Raw genomic sequence first — 11275 nt, forward strand, 5'->3', positions numbered from 1 at the left:
AATTGGCTGGGTATGGTGGCATACACCTGTTATCCCACCTACACAGGAGACTGATGTGGGAGGATTGCCTGAGCCTGGGAGATTAAGTCTATAGTGAGCTGTGATCATGACATTGCATTCCAGCTTGGGTGACAGAATGAGACCCCCCATCTCAAAATAAATAAAATTTTATTTTTTGAAATCTGGAATACAAAACTGAAGAGTACAGCTGATAGTCAAAATGAGTATGTTGATATACTTTCTCAAAAGATGAATTTGAGAGGTAGTAGGAGGAAAGAGCTTAGAATTAGAAATGCTTCATTCTTAATTTTGAATTATGACCTAATACATTAAAATTCTGTAACATCATTAAAAATAAGCCCTCAAATGGCAGACCCTAGAATAAGAAATTTGCTAAACTTTTCAAAAGCTGTATTTTGAAGGGTCTCAATTGCATTATCTTTCAAACATGGAGAGCTGATTTCTAATTCTGCATATAAGGGGAAATTGGCCACATTTTCAGTATTACAAGCAGACTTCTAATGCTCAAAGGAATTATGTTCTGTCTTTTATTGCCTGTGGGAGGAGTGTTGCTAAGAAACAGAATTCCTGATACATTCTGAGGAAAGCAGCTTGTCATTTTAGTGATGCACTGAGAATAAAATGCAGTGAAGGCAATGTATTTTCAAGATCTGAGGTTGTTTCTAGCCAAAGAAGGCTGCATCTCTGGCTGGTTAGATGTAATACATTTGGTTATGTGAAGCTCAGAAAACAAACCTTTAAAGCCTGTATATTGATGCTCTAGAAGCCTATATGGCCTGCCAAATCATTATTTTGTGTTTGCCAGATGGAAAGCAAGGAGCTAGAGTATGAAGGATGGAAGGAAATGAATATGCCCCGAGCACTTCCATATAAGCATCAGGCTGGGCTCCCTTACAGCCACATCTCCTGGACTCTCTGTGATAACTTGTGAAGGAGGTTCATTATTTCCACAAGGTTACTATGTATCATAATGTCAAACCTGTACTCTCTAACTCCAAGTGTAGAGTTCTTGCCACTACACTTATCATGTATCTGTTTCCATTTTCAGAGACTAAGTAGGGCCAGAGTTAGACCACAACTGCAGAGGAGATTGGGCAAATTCTTTAAAGTCAAAACACAGGCCTAGACTTTGAAGAAGGCCTAGATTTCTGGTTTCCTTTGTGTGCTACAGAATGGGCACTTTCTCATCATTTTTTTGTCCTCTAAGGTACTACAGCCTCAGGTGAATATGCTTTCTTGCCAAAGATATGTAAGGTACGCAGAGTGGGGAACTACTGACAGTCTTATTAATAATACCATCTGGTATAACGTAGGTTATCTGAAGTGCTAGGGAACTCCAGCGTCTCTTCTCATTTCTCTATTATATCACCATGTTTTTAGACTTTCATCCTCACCTTTGTAGCACTAATATCAGTCTTCTCTGTTATGATAACTGGGAACACAAATAGCTCATGGGAATAGACATTGTATTCAGAAGTAGGAAAATTCATTCAGCAAGTATTAATTAAGAGAATATTACGTGATAGGTGACATTACAAGACTGGAGAATCAGGAGCAATTAAGGTGAAGTTCTTGTTGTCATGAAGCTTGTCTTTCCATGAAAAAGAGACAGGCAAAAAATAATGTCAGATTATATGTGCTGCAGAAAATCCTAATGTAGAGTAAGGGAGAGAGATTGGGAATGGGACTGGGTGGCAATAGAGAGGTGATTGATTACTGAGGTCTCTCCAAGGATCTGTTATTTGAACTGAGATCTGAGATGTAGAGAGGAGCAAGCTGTGCAGCCTTCTGGAGATAGAGTGTGGAAGGCAGAGAGAACAGCAAGCATAAAAGGCTCTGAGATGGGCTCTCACTTGCTCTTTCAAGGAATGGCAAGGACATAGCCCAGGCATGGGAGAGGTTGACAGGTGCATTATATCAGGTCTTGTTGGCCATGTGGAGGAGCTAGGGTTTTATTCTGGGTATGATGGAAAGCTGAGAGATGGTTCTGACTTGGAGCTGACATACTCCGTGGTATTAAAAGATAGCTAGCTGCTGCCTGGAGAATCAGTTGTTGTGAATGGAAGCTTAGAAACCTTTAGAGGGCTCTTGCTGTAGGCAAGATGAAGGAGACTGGGACTAGGCTGTTAGCTGAGGAAATACATAGGTTAACACTTGGAGGTAGTTCCTAAAGGATTGCTAACGGATTAAATAAGAAGTGTGAGGGGAAGAAAAGGAATCAGGGACTCTAGACAAATGCTTGGCAACTTATCACATTAATAGTTGTAAAACAACACCTGTCCTTCTTATAATAATCCAGTCATTTTCATCCCTCTTTGAACCACAGCAGCAGCCACTGGCAGTATATATTTACACATGAATGCTAATGGAATTTTTATAGTTAAATATTTACAATTTTTAAAGATCGGTTTAATTTTGTTACTGAAAGGAAAGAGCAAATATTCGGTTAGCTATTAGAATCTTAAAAATTAAAGAAAATCCAAAGACATAAATAAATGAACTCTGTATATGATTATTGGTTCACATGTTATATAGTTTGGGTGTTTTATTTCCAGCCCTTCCCTCCAAATCTCATGTTGAATGTAATTTCCAAAATCAGAGGTGGGGCTTGGTGAGAGATGTTTGGGTCATGGGGCAGATCCCTCATGAATGTTTTGGTGCTGTCCTCGTGAAAGTGAATTCTCATGAGATCTGGTTGTTTAAAGTATGTGGCACCTCTCTCCTGCTCCTGCTTCTGCCATGTAATGTGCCTCCTTCCCCTTCCCCTTCTGCCATGACTGCAAGGTTCCTGAAGCCCTTGCAGAAGCAGATGCTGGAGCCATGAGGTATATAGCCTGCAGAACTGTGAGCCCACTGAACCTCTTTTTCTTTAGAAATTACCCAGCTTCAGGTATTTTTGTATAGCAACACAAAAATGGCCTAATGCAACATGAAACATAAAAATAAAATCTACAATGAAAAGAAAATGTTTAAAAATTATTGGCCATTTAGAGATTCATAGGAAGAAATATTAAGACAGTTTATCTATGGTTGGAGTACATGTGTCTCCCCAAAATAATATTAATAGCTCAAAAGTGAAAAAAAAGTAAGACTATTTAGCTTATGGGTCTTCAAGGAGTACAGTGATTTAGATACACCTGAGTATTAAAAAAAGAGAACATGAACACATGGCATACACACTGAGAAATATATGCCAAAATATATACATGACATGCATACTTTTTTGTTGCTCTCTTAAAAGAAAGGCAGACGGTATATTCATTGGAACATAGGATATTCCTTCTGGTACAAATTCATGACTATCACCATGCAAAGAAGCCATCCTGGATTACTAGGTCAATATTGTGTTCAATTAACATAACATATAATGTTAGATGCTGTCATCAAATTAATACTCAAAAGTACATGACAGAGATGAAAATCCTTTTATCAGTGAGTCACCTGGTAGTCTAGAGTAGATATTTATTCTCCTTCCCACCACCACTAGCATTACCTGTTCTTGTCTTCTGGAAACAGCCTCATGATTTTGTTTGAGACTAACTCCTTCCCAGTGGTTACAGCCTTAGTGGGACTGTTCTACTAACACTGATGAAGATGGGGCAATCAGATGCACTATCTCTCGATTAGAATCTCGATATAATACAAACATTAAAAAATGGCTGGCTCTCATTAAACTCAACAATGGCATCTTGAAGAAATCCCCCCTATTGGTTTCAACTACCTAGATTCCCAGAGCAGCCTGGTTCCTGTGCCTGTTGAGATCTGGTTCTTCAGCTTTCCCTCAGCAAGTATCTGCTACCATATGCTGCTAATAAATCCTATTATTTGCTAAGTCAGTTGAGGTTAGTTTCTAATGCTTGCAGTTGAAGAATCCTAACTGAAACACGGTTAAATTATATCTTTTTAGTAATAAATGTTCACTTCAATAAAAACTGTTACAATGTTTTGCAAAAGAATGCTCAAAGAGATCTTTGTGCCCTTTAAATACCTAGTTATAGCCTTAGTTATATATATATAAAGTGTTAAGAATCTATATATTTAAAAATGACTTTAGATGCCACATCGATTCCTATGGCTTTCTCAGGGAGACACAGTGTGATATAAGTGTTCATTCAAACATATGCTACAATTATTCCTACAAGTTTTCTTTTTATATGGTTTAAAAAAACTATGTGTCCTTTACAGTTTTTGAAGGTCCATATTCAGTTTAAGTTGCCTTTTTTTCTCTTTGGAAGTATTCAAAATTTATTAAAATTTGCCAAAATGCCACTTTCCCTCTGTGATTTGCTGTCAAGAGAAGCAATAAAAGGCACGCATAGGGGGGATCAGCTAAGACACACACGGGGGATCAGCCAAGCAGAGATATGAGCCTGGGTAGGGCCTGGCCTTGTGAATTCACTTGTGGAATGTTAGGTTGGCCCTGCCCAAGTTCACATCTCTGTATGGCTGATCCATCCAGAGATGGATGAGGGCTCATTTTGGAAGATAAAGGAAGGAAAGGGTATTCAACTTTTTTTTATCTAATTTTTTTAACATATATTATTCTGCACAATAATCCTGTTGCTTTTATGTTGCATCCTTGGTTGAAATGAAGAACCTACAAGTTAAATAAGATATTCACAAAGACGCAGAAGGAGCATAAAGCCACTGAAGAGAAAAGCAACCTAGGTTGTAAATGACATGAAAGACAGGAGGAGTAGGAAGATAATTAACTTATGTAACGAAGTTCATGCAGAAGGGTGTTGGGCTAGGGGTGGGACAATGTGTGCCTTTATTTGTCATAGACAAGGTTCCAGTAGAGTGTGAGCAGTGTTCTAGATAAAAAAATGAGATGCTGGATGTCATCGCTGATGCTGCATTTTCTTCCAGCATTGAGTTATGGTTGGAGGAGGACTTTGAGAGATACGTTAGTCAACTTACTTCCTTTTCAGCCCATCACTTCCAGCAGTATTTTTTTCCTATCCTAAATTGTGAGAGGGCTCTGTGTTCCCCAGGCCTCATCTTTCCACAAAGGTTCTTCTGTTACCAGCCCTTCTCTCCATTTTTTACTGTAAAGGAGAAGTAATTACCTGATTGTGAAGCTTGTTGACTTCGACCTGTGAGGTCTCTCTCTGGCCACCCTGCTCTCAAGATAGCTGCATTCTCCATTCGCTCCTGCCCCCCTGCAGTAAGCACACCAGGGTCAGGCCCAGAACCTACCATCTGCAGGCACTTCTGGATATTTGTCTCTCTGTCTTTGCTATCTGGGCTAAACAGGTACAAGGTAGCAATTTCCTTTGTAGCAGAATAGGTAAGCTTTGCATGGTTTGGAGGATTAGCCTCTTCTGCAGATGGATCTTGGTCAGTGGTATGAAGAAATCAAACCAGTGTAAGTGGTCATAAGGTAGGGGAGAAGAGGGGATAGGCAGTGTATTCAGAAAAAGCCCCGCTGAAGAGGTGACATTTAAGCAGAGACATGAATGCTATAAAGGTGAAAGCCATTGTGAAGATTTGGGGACAGACTGCTTCAGGCAGAGAATAGAGCAAATGTGAAGGCCTGGAGGTGAGAACTAGCCTGTTCTTGGATTTTCAGGAATAGCAGAAAGGCCAGGGTGGGAGAATGGTAGGATATAAGATCAGACAGAGAAGTAAGGGCATGAGTAGAGATTGGAAAGTTGAGACAGAATTAGCAAAGGAGACTGAGAAAGCAGTTGTATTCTGTTGGTTCTCCAAAGAAAGAGATCAAATTAGACAGATAGATAGATCGATGTAGGTATAGATCTTACATGTGAGATATGTACATAATTAATATGATTGTAACACTTTCTCATATGCATGTGAGCCAACAAAGGCAGCAGAAAACAAACAAAAAAGTCACATTTAAGCCCAGCTTTTAAGCTAGAAGCATAGCCCCCTGGAAGGGACCTTAAGGCTGGCTAGGCCAACTTTCCATTCAATGATTTTTCAGTCTCTGCTTAAACACTTCCAGTGCTGGCGAGTTCACTATATTATAAGATAAAAGTTCTGTTAATATGAGTCTCTATTTAAAAAATCATCTTTATGTTGGAAAAAAAAATCTTGCTCATGAAGCCTGAATATCCCTTAGCTTCCCTAGCATGTAGCAAACGGCATAGCCCATTAACATTCACATCTGTATGTGTTAACTATGAAGCACCACTCCTGCAGAGGACTTTGTTGGTTCTGGAGCATTGCAGAGTTTGGGGACAGCTCTATAAGTCCTGGACTACAAAGTTATTTTTTCCCAGGACACAAGCATGCCCCCAAGTATTTGGGTCAGGATGGATTCAAATATTGTTTATCTGAAACCACTTGTTTCTGACATGCAAGTCTGGCTGCCAACTCTGCCAGGCTGCCTCAAAATGGTGAATTCACTCTTAGAGGCCTCTCTGATCCTATAAGCTTGTTTCTGTAAAATTCCTAAAAGCTGTCAGCCTTGTCTGTATGTCTGGACCCAACTGTGGACACAGTTTTTTTTCCAGCCCACATTTAGATCAGTGGACATAAATAGATATGAGGAGAAAGGGGTGTGGTCCAACTCCAAACACATGTGTAAATATTAGCTCCATTCTGGCTAAAATGCTTCAGTTGGAATGAACACACATTGGTTCCAGTTTTGTCCCCTGGGGACACATCTCCTTTTTACCCTGTAGTCAGAACACAACTTTGTCCTAACACTAACTCATTATGAAAGTGTGATTAAATTGCAACCTAGACATTGATGAGCAAGACTATTTCTTTGTAAATGAATCCCCTGAATATAAACCCATCTGAGAGGCTACCACCAGACCAGTGTTTTCAATGTTGGTGGAGAAGCAGGTTTCAGAACACTGTGATTGGAAATTGGCCACAAGAGAATATTCAACTCAGTCCAAAGAAAGAGGATTACAGAATAGAAAATCCAGAAATAAATCCATGCATCTACAGCCAAGAAAAGTATACTGATTCTCAACAAAGATGCCAAGAACACGCAATGGGGAAAGGACAGTCTCTTCAATAAATGGTGCTCAGAAAATTGGATATCCACATGCAGAAGAATGGATCTGGACCCTTGTCTTTCACATGTGGAAGATTCAACTCAAAATGGATTAAAGACAAATGTAAGACCCCAAACTCTAAAACTCCTGGAAGAAAACACATGGGAAATGCTTTATGACATTAGACTGGGCATGACTTTTTTTGGATAAGACCTCAAAAGCAGAAGCAAGAGCAAAACATTGGGCAAATGGAAACAAACTGCAAAATTTCTGTACAGCAAAGGAAACAATCAGCAGAGTGAAGAGACAACCTACAGAATAGGAGAAAATGTATGCAAACTATACATCTGACAAGGGGTCACTAGTCAGGATATATAAGGAACTCAGTAGGAACAAACCCACTCCCCAAAGCCCCAAATAATCCCATTAAAAATGGACAAAAGACATAAATAGACATTTCTCAAAAGAAGGCATGCAAATGGCCAACCTGCATGTGAAAAAAATGCTCAACATCCCTAATCATCAGGGAAATGCAAATCAAAAGCACAATGAGATACTACTTCACTCCAGTTAGAATGGCTATTATCAAAAAGACAAAAGATACAAGTGTTGGCAAGGATCTGAAGGAAAAAAAAACCCTCACACACGGTTGGTGGGAATGTAAATTAGTAGAGCCATTATGGAAAACAGTATGGAGGTTCCTCAAAAAATTAAAAATAGAACTACCATATGATCCAGCAATCCCACTGCTGGGTATATATCCAAAGGAAATAAAGTCAGTATGTCAGAGATACCTCACTCTCATGTTTATTGCAGCACTATTCACAATAGCCAAGATATGGAATCAACCTAAATGTCCAAAAACAGATGAATGGATAAAGAAAATGTTGTCGTACTTACACACAACAAAATACTATTTGGCCATTAAAAGAAATGAAATCCTGGCATTTGTGACAACATGGATAAACCTGGAGGACATAATGTTACATGAAATAAGTCAGACAAAGAAATATAAATGCTTCATGTTCTTATTCATACTTTGGATCTTAAAAAGTTGATCTTATAGAAATAGTGAATAGAATCGGGATTACCAGAGGCTGGGGAGGGGAAAGGTTGGAGAGAGGTTGCCCAGTAGGTACAAAGTTACAATTAGAATAAGTTAGATATCCTATTGCACAGTAGGGTGACTACAGCAAACAGTAAGGTATATCTTAAAATACTTAGAAGAGAGGATTTTGAAGGTTCTCATCATAGAAATGATAAAGGTTTGAAGTGATGGATGTGCTACATGATGATTTGATCATTAAGCAATATATATACATGTTGAATATCACATTATACCTTATAAATACATATAATTATTATGTGTTAATTAAAACAAGAAAAGATGAATACAGGGCATGTCCCAACCTCTTTAAGGCTTTGCTTTCTACTTTAAGAAGTGAAAAACTTAATCACGTAGTTTTAGAGAGGGCTAGCTCTAATGTTCAGAACATGGCTGGCCAATCTCAAATATTTTTAGCCTTCTATTGTGGATTAAATGTGTCCCCCCCACCAAATTCATACATTGAAATCAAATTCCCAAATGTGGTGGTATTTGGAGGTGGGAACTTTGAGAGATGACTGGGTCATGAAGTGGAGCCCTTATGAATTGGATTAGTGTCCTTATAAAAAAGACCCTGGAGAGCTCCCTAACCGCTCCTGCCATGTGAGGACACAGTGAGAAGACACATCTAAGAACAAGGAAGTGGGCCCTCACTAGATGCCAGATATACCGGCACCTTGATCTTGGACTTCCTAGCCTCTGGAACTCTGAGAAATACATTTCTTTTGTTTAAGTCCCACAGTCTATGATGTTTTTATTATGGCAGCCCTAATGGACAAAGACATCTGCTGTTTGCACAGACTAGGACATAGCATCGTTTGTCCTGATTTCTTTCATTAGAAAATTCAGCAACTATAACTTCTAAAAATGTATTTTTAATCCTGAGGAGGACAGGTTACACAAATATTCACAAATGATATTTTTGGTCACTGGGCTCTACTAAGAAATTGAGGATACCACTGAACAGAGATTCTCGGCAGACATTAACCACTCTGTGCAAGTCTCTTTCTCCTCTGTAATGCAATGTTCTTTCATCTCTTTCCGAAGCCCCTCATCCCCTCACAGAATCATAAACTTTGTACCTCTAAGTACATGTGTACACCAGCATTCACATTTTTCCCTCAAAAATTAAGTTCCTAATATTTATAAGAATACTTAGGCTTTTGTGTGATTTTTGATGATATCATTTGTTACTAAATTTTGTTCATTCGATTGTGAACTGCTTGAGAAAGGGATAATATCTCGAATAACTTTTAGGCTTATATGTTTTAGATGACATCTTGCACTTAAAGAACTATAATTATTTGGTGAAGGGGTAGAAACAATAAATGCATTATATCTATACATTAACATATTGTTGAAAGTAAATTGCTTTTTTTAAAAAAATGATCATACACTTAGTATACACAGCTTTTTTTTTTAATATTTGACAAAAATGAATGTCATTGTAATTTCACTATCACATATAACCACTATGAAAATTTTGGCATGTTTAGTCTCTAACTACTGAAAAATCACATTAAACAATTTTTGTTGTAAGTGGAATGTTTCTTGTATAGCTATATTGTTTCCAGCTCTTATCTCACTGCAATTATGTGTTAATAGATGCAAAGAAGCTAATGTTATTTCTTATGTTTATTTTATTTAAAAAGAATCCTCTCTGGATTCAGGGGCAAGTGACTTCATTGACACTACTGTTCAGATTTGAAAAGTGCCTGCAGAAGCTAAGGTTCATCACTCAGGAGAAGCAACACCAACCCTACCCTATTGAACTTCAGGGTTTGAGGATGTGCCTGCAAGTGAAAAAAACAAAAACAAAAACAAACCACTACAGCAATTATCTGAAAGACTGAGAAGTTTTTGTTCATGTGTTTCTTACTTTTTGTTTTAGTGATCAGGCCAAGTGGTTTTGAGATCTGAGTTATCTGGAAGCTCCTCACTTTTCTGCTTTTGTACTAATGGGCTGAAAATGTTTCTGTTGTGTCAAGTCACTAGGCAACTTTTCCAGGTGCTACTTTTTCCTCCCAAAAATGTAGTTTAGCCATCATTGGGCTGAAACTCCCCTGCCCTGAAGGTAAAGAGCTCTTGGCCTCAGGATTCTCTTGGAAGATGCTATAAATGTTTTGCTCAGCGCCCATTCCAGCCATATTTTAGCTTGGCTTCCAGTTCAAAGAAGATAGAGAGCTAAGCATTCATTTTTCCACCTCCCTCGAAGTGAGGGTTCTGCAGGCAACCTTGTTCAGCTAAGGTGATGGTTCTGTGTGAGACTCGGAGGTGGACTTGAGTATAGTAAGGCATTGGCTGGGCATACGAGTGGGGTGGGAAACAGTTCCTTTGACAGGCATGGTGCTAGAGCCATCTGTTCTTTGGGGGCAGCCGAGGCATTTCTGGCATCAGCCCTTATCAATGTAGATTCAGTGCCACAGACAGCAGGAGTGTGTGTTCTGCCAAAACAACCACGTGGCGTGGGGTGGCTTTCTCCTAGGGCTCAGTTCTTTGGTCCTCCCATATTCTGTAAGCATCTTAGATTTTTTCATTAAACCCTTTGTTTACCCTAGACAGAAAGGACTCACTTGATGGCAAATAAGAACTAGACTATAGCATAAGATGTATGGACCAGAGCAATGGAAGTTGTCAGAAGTCTGAATTTGTTGGATAGTAAAATTTCAAAAAAATATTTTGGAACTTTGTTAAAGTTGCCAACATTTTGTTTTTCCAAGAAAGGATTTTAACAATACACAATCAATTTATTATCATCATAATTTAGCCAAAGAAATGTTTCAAAAACTAAAGTAAAAAGAACATACACTCAGAAAAAAAGAATTTTCAAGTTGAAATAATCTTGCTTGATGAAAAATCTCACAGTAAATCCTTATGTCTTCTTTTCATTGTTCTTGGTAAAACTCATTCATAGAAAATTATTGGATAACCATTGCTTCACCCCACCACTTATTTTTGTAATAAAATTTCAAAATATAGGGACACAGTCTTGCTTGTTCATGTGCATAATGTCTATGGCTGCTGTAATGCTACAGTGACAGACTCGAGCAGTCAAGGCAGTGTTCATATGGCCCACAAAGCTGAAAATATTTACTACCTGGTTCTTTAACAAAATAAGTTTGCCAACTCTGAATGGCCTATGGGATTCCTTCCATCTAGATGATTCCAAAAATCC

Source organism: Callithrix jacchus, chromosome 2 (genome assembly GCF_049354715.1).
Source record: "Callithrix jacchus isolate 240 chromosome 2, calJac240_pri, whole genome shotgun sequence".
Classification (NCBI taxonomy): Eukaryota; Metazoa; Chordata; class Mammalia; order Primates; family Cebidae; genus Callithrix; species Callithrix jacchus.